Here is a 17,705-nt window from a genome sequence, read left to right as displayed (position 1 = left end):
CATTCTCGATGTGTCCATCCACATGTCCATCTGTGAGTAGGAAAGATGAATTTTAAACATCTCTGGGACATAGAATTTCACCAACAAGTCTTCTCCTTCCTTGAATGTTGGCCATGCTGGCATCATCAAGTTGTTGGGATCTAAGAAGTATCTAATAAATTTCCCAATGAACCTTCATCATCATTCCTTCACTAACTCCTTCTTGACATGTGGACACTGTCAATTCGTTGAAGCTTCAACAACTTGAGTATCACTGAAGAGTTTCTTTTGTTCTATATTGTGGACTTCCACATCAACTCGGTAGACCGGTGGAATACAATATAGACTTCAACAACAACCCAATGACTCCCATGCGAGACCATGGCTAAAGAGTAACTTAAAGTACATGCTTTAAATACAAATTTACTAGGATATAAGAGGGGATTTATGGGACTTACAAGCACTAACACAAGACATAAGAAAATAAAAACATGTGTGTGAAGACTAGGGAAAAAATATACTAATCAGTAATATAACAAAAGCCTAAGCACAAGACTGCTTAATACATTGAGATAAAACCCTTAGAGACAACTTAAGAGGATATCTTATCGGTTGAGTTGGTCAACTAAAAATTAAAACAAAAGGCCACCTAAGGTTATTTGAAAATTTTAATTCAAAACATCTTGCATAACCCATCGATTAATATTAGTACAGGGCAAAAGCATGAAGTTGTGTTGCACTTGGGGAAAACTAGGAATATTTGGGCTAGACTAAGTCCGTCCAGACTACCACCCAACCACATGGCATATTGTGTCGCTCGCATGGTGCCTAAATGGCACCAAGAGTTTGGCTAGACTATTGGCTATATTATCCATTTTTGTGAGCACTTAAGCTTAAATTTTATTTGTTTAAATCATAATAGTTTGACCGAACTCAATCCGGCCTGATTGAGTTCGATCAGACTCACCTATGTGGCATGTGATGTGGTAACCAAATTACCTATTTTGTTTGTATTTCTAAAACTTTTCACTTCTACTCAGTTTTTCTTTAGGTAGAATATTTGTTTACAAAAATTAAAAAATACCATTTGGTAGAGCTCAAAGTCACAAATTTAGACATATAATTTTTTTAGTATTTTAATTAATTTTAATATTTTTTATTAATTAAACATTGCGAGTAAGGTTTTTTTAAGTTTAAAAAGAAGCTTATTAGAAATTAAAAAAAAATATTAAATGATATTAAAAAATTTTAGAATATATTTTTCACTAGATGAGAGAATCTTCTCCAAAAGGGTATAACTTTTTTTTTGATAATCATAAATTTAGTAGACAAAAGGTGATGCTAAATGAAAACTGCCAAACTCAACTATGTTGGACTTAAAAATTTTATTATGAGAAAAATATACATAAAAATTAAATTTGTTTTTAACACTACATATATATGTCCTCTATTTGAAAAATTAAAATTAGAAAAAAATAAGCTCAATTTCATTTTGTTTAGTGACGCCAACTAGAACCCCTGATTTTTCAGCAGTGAAAAATTTGTCTTTGAATATATAAAATAAATGTGGATTTTTTTTAAATTTTAAAAATAAGAGACATAAATTTCATTAGTATTTCTATATTTGATCAGTTTACATCATTTTGAAATTCAATTTAGAAATGCACTTTTTATGCGGTCGAAGTTAAATAGTTTTAGTTGTGTTGGCCACTTCCTTTATAAAACTGTGGCATAACATTGTTCTTTTACCCTACATTAAACCAAATCTAGATTTTTGCTTAAAACCTAGCCAAATCTTTATCATAACATTAGAGAGAAATATAAAAGGGTATGGAAAATGTTAAAAGAAAAAATTGATACATACAATATCTAGTGAAAATAGGGGGGTTTTTAATTTGGGCTATGTATTGGGAGGGGTTGACAAGAAAGGAGTTTAGGGCGATATTTTTTGAAAATAGGGGGATTATTTAATATGCCATGAATGCATATGATATAACCCAGGTTCACTAAGTGAAGCCCTCGTTATTTTGACATTCTTGGTGCAACATTGGCTCTATTTCTTTGTGATGGGGAGGAATTTTTGTCAACATCATTGGACCATCTTTGTAAGAGATTATACATTGAGGGGGTACTTCATGGTCTCTCTTCTTCTTCTCTCTTATGGGGGGGAGGGGGAAATTTTTCCTCACATGAGGTTTTGTCCTTATTTTTCATTGAGAGTATTATGTGCTTTTATCTCTCTTTTTAGGGTGAGTTTTCTCCCGTTGGGATTTTCTCTGTTTCTTCATTTGTGAGAGATTTCATTGTAGTTGTTAGGACCCATCTTGCATTGTTAACTTAAGTATACATTCTCCTAAGTTTCACTTAAGGGGGGGTGTTGATGCAAATTATGTCTCATAATTACACTTTTCTTAAGTTGACTTAAGATAATGCATTCATTATAGTTTGCATATGAGACACTTAGGGAAGTGTGCATCTAGGGAAGATGGTTGTAGTCTAGAAATTCTTCCTTTTGTGGTCTTATTTTGTTGTCACACTCCACCTTTGGTGGGTGATCCACCTCTTGTGGAATATTCTACTATTTATCCTACCTACCCTTGTATCTTGTTCAGTTGGATGTCATAATTGTGTGCTCTCATAGCCATGTCTTTATAAGAAGGCTCATTTACATTGTATGTAATCTAGTTGATCTTATTGCATCATTGAAGAGAATATAGTTTGTTCTTGTCATATATTATTTCTCTCTTATTCTTGTTCTTTTCGTTGGCCTCTAGATCTTGGGTTGCTATAGGAAAATTCTCACAATTACTTATCTATAATTGACATAGGGGAAGAGCCTAAAGAAGTTGATGCCAAAAATTTGCCCAAAACCTATTTATTCTTGATAATAGTAGTACCCAAGGAATTACATGATCTTACCAAATTAAAAACATGTCCATTAGACATGCCCACACATGAGAGAAAATTATTGTAGTGAAAATCATTACCATTTTCTTTCATTAGAGATTAATACAAGAAAAGGAGGGATGAAATCCTCTACAGAGTGGTTTATGAACATGAGTGTGAATAAATATTAATTAAATTACATGAAGGAAGTGCAAAAGGGTGCAACTTTGGAGATACTAAAGCTAAAAAGTACTATTATCTATATTATGGTGGCCTAGTATATACAAAGATAACAAAAATATATACAAAAAAGTTTGATATTTTTTAGAGAATGGGGCAACCAACAAACCAAGATAAAATTTCATTACAACTAGCCTAAGCACATAACCCTTTTTAAAAATGAGCTTATTGATTTCACAAGCCCTATTGATCTATCACCAGAATTTTCCAAATCTCAATTCATCATTATCAATATTGTCTATCTTACAAATTGGGAAAAATCCTAACCAATAGAGAATTATATTGCATACACCATTTCCAAATTATTGTACAACAATATAATCAAATTATTGGGATACCCTCTAAGGATTAGCAATGATCAATGAAAACACTTCGTCAATAAAACCATATAGGAGCTACTAGAAATTTCATGATCACACATATATTAAGTACCCCTTACCATCAATAGGTAAATGGGGTGTGTGAAGCACTAAACAAAATCCTAGGCACCACCTTGATTAAGATGTGCAATGGTAATAGGAAAAAGAGACATAAATATTTCTATGGTACTTTGGGCCTATCGAACAACATACAAGAGAGTTGCATCAAACACACCTTCTAACTTAGTCTATGGATTGGAAACTATCTTACCTATAAACTTTATAGACAATCATCTCCACATGACTGTAACACTAAGCTTAACTGATGCATACTCCATTAAGCACATACTGAAAGAATCAAAGAAATTGGATGAAGATAGAACACTAGTGGAATCAAATTTGTCAATAGAAAGAAGAAGGTTGAAATCTTGGCATGATAAGAACATTACAACAAAATAATTTCATCTTGGAAACATAGTACTTTTATATGATAGCAAGTTTAAGAAGAAAGGTAAAGTTAAAGTTATTTGGTTAGGACCCTACAAAATAAATGATATTCTTGAGTCTAGAGAAATAAACTTGGGAACTTTAGATGCTAGATACTATAGCACTATGCTAATGGAGTAAGACTCAAATATTATCACCAAGATTTTGGGCAAGGTTGACTTTAATACATGTCAAATTTGTTAAGAGGGGATGATTTTAGTATGGAAATAGGAATAAAGATAGATCCAAAAACCCTGTCACATCTCACTGCATTATGTCTCCAAAATAAAAGCAGTAAAACATAGGACATAGATAAGGGATACTAGATAAGTGTCACATCTCATATATTAAATATAAAAAATATTATATTATCAATTCACTAAGATAACGATGAATGTAATGGTGAGGAATAGAGATTTAATATATCAACAAAGAGTGATATGTAAAGGATTTTATATATAAATACAAGGAGTTATAAGGATATGAAATACTGACCAATTGATATGAGTTAATATGAACACATTTGAATTCTCATATGTATATATTGTGCATGTTCTAATTCTTATTAATAACTAACCTTTGTTCTAGATACAATTCATTGTTGCCTCAATAGGACAGAGTTTTGGGTTAGAGACTACAATTATAGAAATCCTTAGGGTACAAAACTCTAATTTGTATCATTCAAATTTCTTGCTAACAAGGAGCACATATTTATACAATGAGAAATGAACGACAGTTAGTTGATAGTTACCAACCAAAAAGAATAATTGGACATTAATTCACCTAGCTATAGAATAATGTAATACTAATATTTGCTAACATTTCCCCCTTATTATATTTTCTTGCAAATATACTCCCAAGATTTGTCAAGGGACTTTTATAAGTCTTACATCACAAAATTTGTTGAATACATAAAATAAATATATATATATATATATATATATATATATATGTCATATTTCATTGAAGAAATAAATCCTCAATCATTTGGAATACCATCAAGTTGCCTCATGACCCTTATAAAGGTGTATCTCTAAGTTAAATTATTGATTTTACCTTTCCTTGAACTCTTGAATCACAAAGAACAAAGTATTAGATAATAATTCATTTTGTGATTTGTACAAATAGGGACCCATCAAGTTGTCTCTTGACCTTCACAAAGGTATATTTATCAATCATAGTCTTATGAACTCTTAGGGAAACAATCTATATTGAGTTCAACTCCAAGCTCCTTACTCGTCTCTAAAAATTAAACTTCAAAATACATGCATTCTCCAAATCCACCAGCATAAAAAAGAAAAGAAAAAAAAAACTTAAGAATCCTTTCACATTTAATCCATTATTTCCTTAGCTGGTTACACTTGACATATAGAACTAGACTCCTTGCACCTTTACTTCTTGAGATTTGAAATAAAAAATTCTTCTTAACCACTTAATACTAAGAAGCTATTTCAATAAATAATATACCAACCTGTGTTAATGAGAACTAGAAAATTTGAAACAAGCATTAAAAAGGGTTACTCCTATTGAAGTACGTACTCACCCATAGGTACCATACATTGGTTTCCTCATACATATTGAATTGATCACTACGGTAGTTGCCAAATTCTAAACTGTATGATGTTTCCAATGGCATACAATGTGAATGGCCTACAATGACTACGGTGTAGGGTAGTTGCCCAATGTTGACCCGTATGGTGTTTCCAATGGCATACGTTGTGAATGGTGTATGATGACCGTGGTGTAGCATCCACTGTATGGTGGTGTCTGTACATAGTTTGATGACCTCTAGATGGATGAGGGACAAGTCTGAGTTAGTTGACCATTTGTGAAGTGATGGTTGCAGTATCTAATTCCATAATGAACTGAGGGTGTATAAATTGTTGCAGGATTCATTAGGAATGTGTGATAGAAATGCAGGTTGATTGTAGCACAATCTGAGCCTGTGTAAAAAAGTTCATTGTCAATTGTATGTAATATTGTTTACTATAATACAAAGAAGATGCTCGGCTTTTTTGGTGTGTGGGTTTTTTCCCGAAAGGGTTTCCCACAGTAAAAAACTATGTGTTTATGTGTATGATCTTTATATGTGCTATGTTCTTCTTCTTAAGTCATCTTAATATTCTACAATTTAGGAAGTAGAAAGTTATTGTTGCTTACATCATCTACAAATTGTCATTAGGAGAGCATTTTCGCACCGTTAGCTTTCCGTACAAGTGGTATCAGAGCCTAGCCAGTTGTTGTTATCTTTGTTGGGTAGGGTTGGTTTTTTGTGTCAATTTTTTTTTAGTGGGAGTTTGCAAAGTGTTCATCGGTTGTCTCTAGAAATCAAGATGGTTGGCACATTAGGGAGAATAGACATTGAAAATTTTGATGGAACAAACTTTGAGTTGTGGAAACTTAAAGTTGAGGATATGTTAGTTGAACGCGATCTGTGGATCGCTGTGTCTGGCAACAAGCCTCCAGACATGAAGCTGGAAGATTGGGATCTAGCAGATCGAAAGGCCAGAGGACTGATAAGATTGAGCCTTGCAGATTATGTTCTGTTGAATATCCTTGAAGAGAAAACCGCACATTCTTTGTGGAAGAAGTTGGGAGACATTTATCAAGGCAAATCCTTGGTAAATAAGCTCTTCCTGAGAAAGAAGTTGTACTCTCTAAAGATGGACATGTTGGAACCCTAAAATTTTCAAATTTTAGTTTTCCATATTTAGTCAGAAGGAATATTTTTCCATGCGATTGTGTGTATCACCTATGATTAGCCCTCAAGAACCTATTATGCAATCAAAACTTGAGGTAAGTATGTATTGCACAAATTTGAATCTCGAGGTGTGCACTCTCAAGCCCTAATTCTTTTGTCTAAAAGTATGAAGCCTTTTAAATTTGTTTATATTCAATTATTTCAATTTTAATATTCACTATTTCTTTTGAATAAATCCAAATGCAATTTACTATTTGCAATGTTAATTTTTTCTCAAAATCATGTTATCTAGATGTTGAGCGGTTTTCTCTTACAGGGACATTACACTGATTGAATTCCATCATAGTAATTTTTACAATCAATCTTAATTATATTAATTGGAGAGTCTTTAAGTTTAGAAATGTTATTTTTTATCCTCCAATTAATATTATAGCACTTAAAAATTTATTGTTATGAAACTATATGATGTTTTAAAAACTAACACAAACTTTGAGCTCGTGTGATGTGCAGGAAATAAAATATTTTGTGTTTCATCAAATGAAATGATCAAACACTATGTAGTCAGTTGAAGGAAATAAAGAGTTTATTTTCAAAAGCAATATATAAATACTCTAATTTACACATATATTTAAATCATTTAAATAAATGATTTAAGGGCACATTATGAAGAGCATACTTTGAATCTTTTAAATAAAAGATTTAAAGTATTCTAAGGGAGGTAAAAGGTTTTTTATCTCATAAGGTAAAGTAATTATGATTTTTTCTCCAAAGGCATTATTATAGGGACTTCTTGATCTTGAAATTTTATTTATTATAGGTGATTTCCATTTTATAGATCATTCTTGAAAATCTCCTAAATATTAGGAGAATTTTGTGAGGGTTTTATTGCAATAAAAATAGCTTTGCCCTAAAGGTTGAGTTCTGGTAAAATACATTTCTTAGGGTAAATTATTTTTATTAATGGTTTTATGATTCTAGAGAAATAAGTAAGTCATCAGGATTGGCATAATTAAAAATGTGCTACCCCGATAGAGTAAGCTATCATGAGCCAATGAGATGTGTAAAACTATGCCGATGGAAATCAATAAGGTAATATTATTTTATTTTGTCATATGGTAAGTATTTCAATTTAATATTTTGCATTTTGATTTTTAGCCAATGGTAAATCATTATTAGTTTAAAAATAAGGATGAAATATTTTCAAAATGTTATTAAAGTGACATTCTTGGAGAAATTCCTTTAATGAATATTTGCCTTAGGGAATTTATTTTTAAAGATTTTTTTTTTTAACATGTTCCTAATGCAAATATCCTGACTTGTCAAATAAACTAATTTTATCATTTATGTGCAGGATAGTGTAACAACAAATAATATTTCTTAGGTTTGCATGCACAGGAAGTATTTTCTTACCTAAAGAATTCAATATAGTATTTTATTGTCTTAACAATTTTTTTTATTGCTCATGTAAAAACTATTGAAAAGGGAAAATTATTATTTTAAAGATTATATATTTCCCACATTGAATTATTTTGAAAGGAGAATATTATATTTACAAATTCTTTTTGACACAATGAAAATAATGAATTACATTTGATGAATGATATATTGTTTTCTCTTATAAATATACTTGCCATAGATCAATGAATAGCATAATTCATTAGGGCAAATAATTATAATGCTTTTAAGCATCAAAGTGTAATTATTATTATTTTGAGAAAATGTACTTTTACCACAAACAAAGTGATGAAATTGCATTTATTAAAGATGAAGACTAATGTTATAATGCAATCCTTTCATATGCATATTTTTGCAAGGGTATGCCCATGTGATAAAATATTTCCAACCTATTTTAGATTGCCCTAAAAGGTGAGAAGGTATAGAAGTTTTTCCACGAATATCATTTTTACACAGGGAACTATATGCTTTTATTTGTTATATAAAATCTTTTACCTTATGTTATTTAATGAGAACTATTATTAGGGCAAATTATTTTTAATATTTACAAGTGTAAAATATTTTAATTTAAGTCAATTATCCTAAAACAAGTATTTTACATAAAGGATTATTACCTAATCAAAGGTAAGATATAGTTAATGGTCAAATCAAAAGGATTTGATTGGTTCACCTTATTGTGGAGAAGATATTGAGGATACGATGAATATTTGTCGAGAAATATTATCAAAGCAGAGGATAAAGGATATATTATTAAAGCATTATTTAGTATGGTGTTTTAGGGTTTTCTTTTTAAATTATATCTATAAACCAAAGGGTGTGTCCTTTGGAAAACAATTGTATGTAGCTTCCTTTTGTAAATGAAAGGGTGTGTCCTTTCATTCGTGTCTATTGGCCCACATATTTATATGGAGTCATTTTTTGTATGAGAGGGTACAATCTATCACTGCCTATAAGGGTTGTAGGCTATATGTATTAGAGAAGTCTATAGGAAGAAGAAGTATCATTTTGTGCAAGCAAATTGTAATGAAGTATCTCCAAGTGTAGCTTTTGTGTGTTGTCATTTCTCAGAGATTAATATACAAGGTTCAATGTTTCTACTTCAAATATAGTGTATACTTCTTTGTTAATGAAATATTCTTTGTCCTCTTGATAAATTTGTTTAAGGATTTTCTATAATGTGAATCACATGTTGTTACATTAAATGTGAGATTGGGTTCTTATTGTTTATGTGACACATACTGAACCTTTATAGTGATGATTAACATTGTCTCCTGAGTTGATAAATTTATTTGTCCACAAAGTATCATATATATTCTTGGATAGAGGCACTGGTCTATTATTCATTCTCTGAGATTCTGATTTGATACGCATAAGGTCCTTGAGAGAAACATTCTTCTAAAGCCTTTTTAACTAATCCATTGCATATTTCTTGTATGTCCTGAAAGAATTTTATTTCCAAAATACAACAATCTTTATACACAATTATCTTTACATTCAGTTTTCAATTTCAAAAGCATTCAAATAAAAGCACTCAGCAGTAGCAGGAAATTATTGTCATTCTTGCAAAGAGCTTTCTTGGCAAAGTTTAAATCCACTTTAAATAACTCTTGTTGTGCTTGAGAGGGGGAGGTATACCCACCTAGGTTTAGTGGAGCCTAAAGTGCAGAGGGATTTAGTCTTTGACTATCCTTGTTCATTGGCCAAGGCTGATTGGACTGCTTGAGGATTTGGCAAATCTTTAGGTTTTCCAATTTGTGGTTTTGGGCACCAATAGGATGGAGGAACGTGTGTGGTAGATCATCTAACGCATTCAATATGGTGATTGCATAGTTAACTTTTGTTGGTGTGTCCATTAGTGAAGAGGAGAGTTGCATGTTATTACTGAATTCTTTGCCTGATTCATGGGATCACCTTGTGATAGCCATCAAAAGTACTACTACCAAATTTAAAATGGATGAAGTGGTTGCTGCACTTCTATCAGAGGATATGTGAAGGAAATTCTCTGAGCTAGCTAAAGAGGCTCTCATTATGAGATGAAAATATAAGGACAAAAGAAAGAAGAAGGACTCGAAGTCAAAGTCACAGGAGAGATCCACTACTCCTGGAAAGGGCTCTAAGGAAAAGTGTTGGAACTATGGGCAAAAAGGTCATATCTAGAAGTATTGCAAAGGGGAGAAAAAGAAGAAGAAGAAATGTCAAACTGACACTAAATCTTGTCAGAGTGACATTGATGCGTTTGTATCAACCTTGGTAGTGCCTGCATCAGATGATGTATGGCTGGTCGATTTGGGAGCATCATTCCACATGACATCTCATAAAGAGTAGTTCTCAAAGTATGAATTGTACGATGGAGGAAAGGTATTTCTAGAAAGCGATTCCACATTGGAGATAGTTGGAAGAGGAAGAGTTAGAATCCTGTCCCTAGATAGTAGAGTAAAGGGAATTGATGGCATACTTCATATACCTAGTCTGGCTCAGAACTTACTCTCTATAAGAAAACTGAATGATGTTGGATTTCAAGTAACATTTGTGCATGATGGTTGTAAGATGACTAGGGGTTCTATTGTTTTAGCTAAGGGTGAATGCATTAGAACATTGTATAGGTTAGATGCCAAACTCGTGTGTTGTAATAGTGTCTATGTAAAGTCTAATCAAGCTACTATGGCAACACATGATGTGAACTCTATGGAAGTTAAACTTCCAGCAGACAAAATAATGCTCTAGCATTATAGGCTTGGCCATATTGGTGAGAAAGGTTTAAAAACCTTGAAGAATAAAAACTTGGTTGAGGGGTTGATTGACTATGATCTTGAGTTCGATTTCTATGAATATTGAATATATGGAAACCAAAGTCATGTTTAGTTTTATTATAGCTAGGTATGTGCGGGATCATGGTGTGCCAAAATAGGCCCTTAAGTGGCAATGAAATTTTAGAAAATCAGAGTTGTGCAACTTGACATGAAAATTTGAATAAGTTGTGAACATTATTTTTAAAATATGTAAGAAGAGAATATATAGAAAATTGAATGTAGTTTCTAAGCTACTAGTTGTTTTTTCGAAAAAAAAATCTTATTTGATGAAAATTTCAAATTTCAATGCAATGGTACTAAAATTTCAAGAAAAAATTAAGAAGTAGACGTATGTCTGACCACCCTAATCACAATCAAATCATAATATTTTTTTATAATATTTATAATATAAGTATTAGACTCATGTTCAAACGTGACACATTTTTTTTTTTAATTTTTTATAAAGTAAATAATTATTTATGATTTTTTTACTACAACTTTTCAGACTTTCAGAAACTCCTACATCTGACCACCTTAACTTGGTCAAAAACTTATGAAATTTAATTTTTTTAATTTTTCCCTATAGTAGACAAAGCATAGGATGTGACACATGTTTTGTATTCAAAAAATGTTATATCGTTTGAAAGTTATGAGTGTTTTTCAATCACTATATCAATCAGGACTATTGTCAGAATTCAATTAGAAAATAAATAATAATTATTTATTAAAATCAAAATAAGACAAGCCTTATATTGTTGGAAAGCTAGTAACATCCTTAAAAAAACCTTTTCATTTTATCAATTTTGGCTCTAAAAAAATTCATCAATCACTAGTGTATAGTCTGGAAAATCAAGGAATACTGAAAAACACATTTTTTCAGTTGACTTTCCAGGCTTGTCACTTCCAAGCCAAATACCAAAGCATCCCCAAGCCGAAATTTGAAATTTGAAAATTTGACTACAAAAATCAGATATCCGAATTTAATATATAAACTTGTGGTCCCAAAAAAATTTCTTGTTGCTACCTTTTATTTACTAAACTGCCACATTGATGGCGATGGCAGAAATCCAATAAAATCCAATATCGGATTTTATTAGTCATATTTTAGAGAGAGAGAGAGAGAGAGAGATTAGGTGAGAGGGAGAGAGAGAGAGAGAAAGAGAGGAGTGGGAGAGAGAGAGAGAGAGGGAGCGAGAGGGAGAGAGACACAAATTATGTCATTATGGGTCATATGTTGTCCTAAGAGGTCGTAAGACACAATATGATCCCTTAGGACACAATATCCGATTTTAATCAATAAATTCTCTAACTAGATTTGTTTATTAATATATTAATTTATAAATAAATTAGTATATGGTATTAGGGAGAGGGTGATAACTCAATGATGAACCACTAGTACCAAACTGGTACTGAGAGGGGGGGTGAATCAGTATAGACACAAATATAGTCCAAAACCGGTTTGATAGCAAACATTCACAATGACTAATGAACAGAGATACCGGTAAAACAGAGTGCAACCGATAGCATCCAGTATAGCTCAATCAGTCATGAACCGGTCACTCACTAAGCTTTTCTCTTAGCTCAATACCACATTATCATAATATTCACATGCATGAACTAGTAGACTTTAACTATCAAATCTTCACAACAGGGAGTTCAATATGTTTTATAGATAGGCACAAAACATAGAACCTTCATGTGCAAAATAGATAAAACAAAGCATCACAAGACAAAAGTATTTCACATGACACACATATTTTTTCATGTGGAAACCCAACTAGGAAAAACCACGATGGGGATGAATACCCACAAGCTACTTTTTGAACTCTTTAGAAGTCCACTTTGTTAGGAGCCTTGTCCGGTTAAGAACATTACAATAGATTCTGGTAGGAACTGATCCTGTTAGGGATCACCTGGTTAAGGGGTACCCGGTTAAGGGTTAAACCCAGTAGGGTCACCTTGTTAGAGGATTTTAAGAACTCAATAGCTGAAAGGATATCCTAATCTTTTCTAGCTTCTCAGAACTCATTAGCTTCAAGTTACCCAGTTAAGGGATTTATAGCAAGCCGGTTAAGACCACCCAATTTAAGGGATTTTGAATCAAGCTAGTTAAGGCTACCCTGTTAGGGGATTTTACAACTATTGAAGGGGTTAGAGATCAACAGGTATTACAATGATCTGTTAGCAACACTTAATACTAATACAGATCCATTTAGGCTCCTCTTTTCCTTCTGCACATACACTTTGCAGGTATCTTTTCTCTTCTATGGTCTGGCAAGAATCTTGTATCACTTTTGTTGGATACACACTCACAACTTTTGCCAACAACTTTAGACAGAAACCTAACATCGACCTTATAGGGAACATAAAGGTCGGTAGCAAAAACCTTAAACCCTAAACCTATTAGGTTGAGCAATTCAAATGGTTCAATCCTGACCGTTGAAACATACTGCATTAAATGCACCAGTCTTGAGTTGATCTGAAGACATTTTCCATCGTCCATTATCCACCGTTTTTATGGCAGCTGATAACCCATCATGCGTTATCACCATTTGATAGACTTTACACATTCTCGAGGTAGATAGGAATAGTCTTCTTTATGCAAGATCCTTCATGCGCACAGAGCTTATGTGGCAACATGATCTGTACTCCATCATACTACTAACTCATCACATAAAGATCACCAATTGAGTCACACAGACTTGAGATACTCCAACCGGAAACCCCGAAGTGGAAGCTGCCATACCAACTGGTAGTCATACAGTGCTTCCATGTGTTGGTTCCCATAACTGCATGTTGGTTCACTTTGAACAAATGTGCCACTTCACTTTGGCATATACTGGTTCACACATATGTTGGTACCTCTTTCTTCACTTATCTCATGTGCCGGTTCACACTATGTTTCATATTGACATCAATGACAACATACAATATCATTATGTCTTCATGCTAGTTTACATAAGGCTCATGTCGGTTCACATAATGCTCATGCCGGTTCACATAATGCCAACAATCTCCCCCTTTGGCATTGATGGCAATATATAAAAGATATCTTCTCTGCTTCACATCTTCTCCCCATTTGCTGCAGATATCTTTTCATTTCACTTCTTCTCCCCCTTTGACAACAATGCCAAAGTGGAGGTACAATCATCACTATTTCCTCATGTTGCTCCCCCTGAGGAGTAGCATCCTTAAACACAACAATCAACCAAAGATTTGTCTATCCAGTACCTGACTGATGTGGAACAACAACTTTTAGTTCACCTGCTGAAGGGGCAATACCCCTAATTCACCTCTCAAATGCACAAATGTTATCTTTGGGAGAGGCTTGGTGAATATGTTTGCTAACTACTCCTTACTAGACACATGCTCCAGTGCAATCTCTTTATTCTGAACCTTTTCCCTCAAGAAATTATACTTAAGCTCAAAATGCTTGGTTCTAGAACATAAAACCGGATTCTTTGATATATTGATAGCACTTGTGTTATCATAGAATATACTTACTAGTTTAGATACAAGGATCTTGAAGCCTTCCAGCACATGCTTCATCCAGATTGTTTGAGTGTAGTTCATGAAAGCTGCAACATACTCCGCTTCCATTGTAGACTGAGAGATGCAACTCTGTTTTTTACTCATCCATGAGACCAGTCTACCACCGAGAAAGAATGCACCACTAGTTGTGCTCTTCCAGTCATCCACATTACCAGCCCAATCAACATCTATGAATACCTTTAGATTGAAATTATTGTTGTATGGGTACCACAATCCATAGTCAATTGTTCCCTTCATATACCTAAGAATTTTCTTGACTGCACTCAAGTGAGATTCTCTTGGACTCTTCTGGAACCTTGCAGTGATGCCAACTATATGTGCAATATCCAGTCTGCTATGCACTATATAATGCAACTTACCAATCATTGATCGGTATTCCTTCTCATCAACCAATGCGGAATCATCTTCCTTTGTTAATTTGCAACTGGTCACCATCGGTGTACCAACCGGTTTGCTATCTTCCATGCCAAAAGTCTTCAACACCTCTTTGACATATTTGGACTGAGTGATGAAGATTCCATCTTTCATCTGCTAGATCTGCAATCCAATGAAGAACTTAATCTCCCCTATGAGTGACATTTCAAACTCTTTCTTCATCTCATCAGCAAACTCATGACTCATCTTGTCATCTCCACCAAAGATGATGTCATCAACAAAACCTTCACAGATCAGGATCTGATCTTCTTCAGACTTCAAGTAGATATTGCTATCTTCACTTGTTCTCTCAAATCCAATCTTCACAAGATGGGAATGTAGGTGTTCATACCATGCCCTAGGTGCTTGCTTTAGACCATATAATGCTTTGTGTAGCCTACATACCATGTCACTATCTTCAGATAGGGTAAACCCATCTGATTGCTCAATATATACCTCCTCTTCAAGTACACCATTTTAGAATGCAGATTTTACATCCATTTGATATACCTTGAATCTCTTAAAAGCTGCATATGCAAGAAGCATACGAACTCCTTCTAATCTAGCTACAAGAGCAAAGGTTTCCCCATAGTCTTCACCTTCTTCTTGAGCATATCCTTTGCATACCAGTCTGGCTTTATTCCTGATCACTGTGCCATCCTCATTCAACTTATTTCTGAACACCCATTTGGTGCCAATGACATTTTTATGCTTTGGTCTAGGTACCAAAGACCATGTACCATTTTTCTCTATCTGGTCAAGTTCTTCTCCCATTGCTTTGATCCAGTCTTCATCATTATGAGCCTCTTTGAATGATTTAGGCTCAAATTTAGAGATCATACATAAGTTTTCTTTGATCTTTCTTCTGGTAAGGATTCCTACATCCTTATCACCTATGATCTGTTTGGGATTATGATTCAACTTGACATACCAAGGAATGGTCTTAATTGGTTCTTCTTTCTTTTCTTCTTCATCCTTATCTTCATTAGTATCAACATTCACTGGTTCAGGAACACTGTTACTGGTGCTCGGTTGACTGACAACCAATTCCTAGAAGGTTGCAACCAGTTCATTTACAACTTGCTCACTACCAGTTTTATCAGTCTTCTCAAAGGATTCATCAGCTCTCACATTGATGCTTTCCATAATTCTTTGAGTCCTATTGTTGTAGCACTTGAAAGCTTTACTCTTGATGGAATATCCTAGAAATATTCCTTCATCACATTTAGCTTCAAATTTGCCCTGATGTTCACTCCTCTTGATGTAACATTTTCTACCAAAGACCTTAAAATAGTTTACCATAGGGGTCTTACCGGTCCAATACTCATAAGGAGTTTTGTCCTTGCCCTTTTTGATGAGTACCCGGTTCATAGTGTAAACTGCAGTGCTCACCTGTTCTCTCCAAAAGGTGTGAGCAACCTTTCCTTGGATCAACATAGTTCTAGCTACTTCAACCATAGTTTGGTTATTCCTCTCTGCTAGGCCATTCTATTTTGGAGTTTGGGGGGCAGACAGATGTCTCTTGATGTCAAATTCTTCACAGTACTTGTTGAATTCACTAGAAGTGAATTCCCCTCCTTGATCAGTTCTGAGACACTTGATCCTGTTACCGCTTTCCTTTTCCACTAATGCTCTGAAGGCTTTGAATTTCCCAAAAGCTTCAGACTTTTCTTTGAAGAATGTGACCCACATCATTCTTGATCAGTCATCAGTGAGAATCATGAAGTACCTATCACCCTGCACACTTCTAGCTTTCATATGACCACATAAATCAGTATGCACAAGATCAAGCAAGTTGTTAGCAGTGAAGGATTTACCTTTAAAGGTTGAGGAAGACATTTTCCCTAATTGACATTCTCTACACAAGGTATTATCTAGTTTTCTCAGCACCAGCAACCCTCTAACTGCCTTGATCTTACTAGCCTTCACAATGTTGTCAAAGTTCACATGGCAAAATCTCCTATGCCATATCCAGCTATCATCAAGCTTAGCCATAAGACATGTACTTATATTAGCATTTAAATGAAATAGGTTACCTTTAGTCTGCATGCCGGTGGCTACCAATTTACCATCTTTACTTTTGATTCTGCAGACTCCATTCTTGAATTGCAAAGTGAGTCCACTATCATTTAACTGGGCAACACTTAAAAGGTTGTGTCTAAGACCATCAACCCAATACACATTGTTAGCACTACTCTTTCCATTCAAGGAGATGGACCCTCTACCTTTGACCATGCATGGTGCATCATTGCCAAAGCAAAACACACCACCATCATACTCTTCTAATGATAGAAACTTGCTCCGATCACCAGTCATATGGTGAGAGCAGCCACTGTCAATGATCCACTCATTCGAATCATCAAACCGAGAGACAAGAGCCTTCTTGTCTGTCACATCTTCCTTTACAGCAATGAACACAATGTCTTCATTCTCTTCATCTTTTGATTCCTCATCTGTGACACCTTCATCAACTGCCAAAAAACAATTTCTTTGGTTTCCTCCTTTGAATTTCTTGAACCTTTCCGGTTTGTCCTTGTTGTCATTATTAGGATAGTTCATAGCAATATGTCCTATCAGGTTGCAGGAGAAACATTTCAAAGGTAGCTTACCTTTGTATTTACTAGTTCCTTTTGGGAATCTCTTGGCTATAAGAGCTTCAAATTTCATCAGAAACTCTTCATCCTTCATTTCTCTATTCTGACTAGGTTCCCCACTAGTGCTAGCCTCTTTTCCTTTTCTGGATGGTATAGCAGAAGCTTTAAAAGTTGATTCTGACTTTTGAATACTACCATCGATGCTATTCAGCTCATAGGCTATCAACTTGGCTATGATGGAGTCCAAGGA

This window comes from Cryptomeria japonica, chromosome 9 (genome assembly GCF_030272615.1).
Source record: "Cryptomeria japonica chromosome 9, Sugi_1.0, whole genome shotgun sequence".
Taxonomy (NCBI): Eukaryota; Viridiplantae; Streptophyta; class Pinopsida; order Cupressales; family Cupressaceae; genus Cryptomeria; species Cryptomeria japonica.
This window is presented reverse-complemented; position numbering follows the sequence as displayed.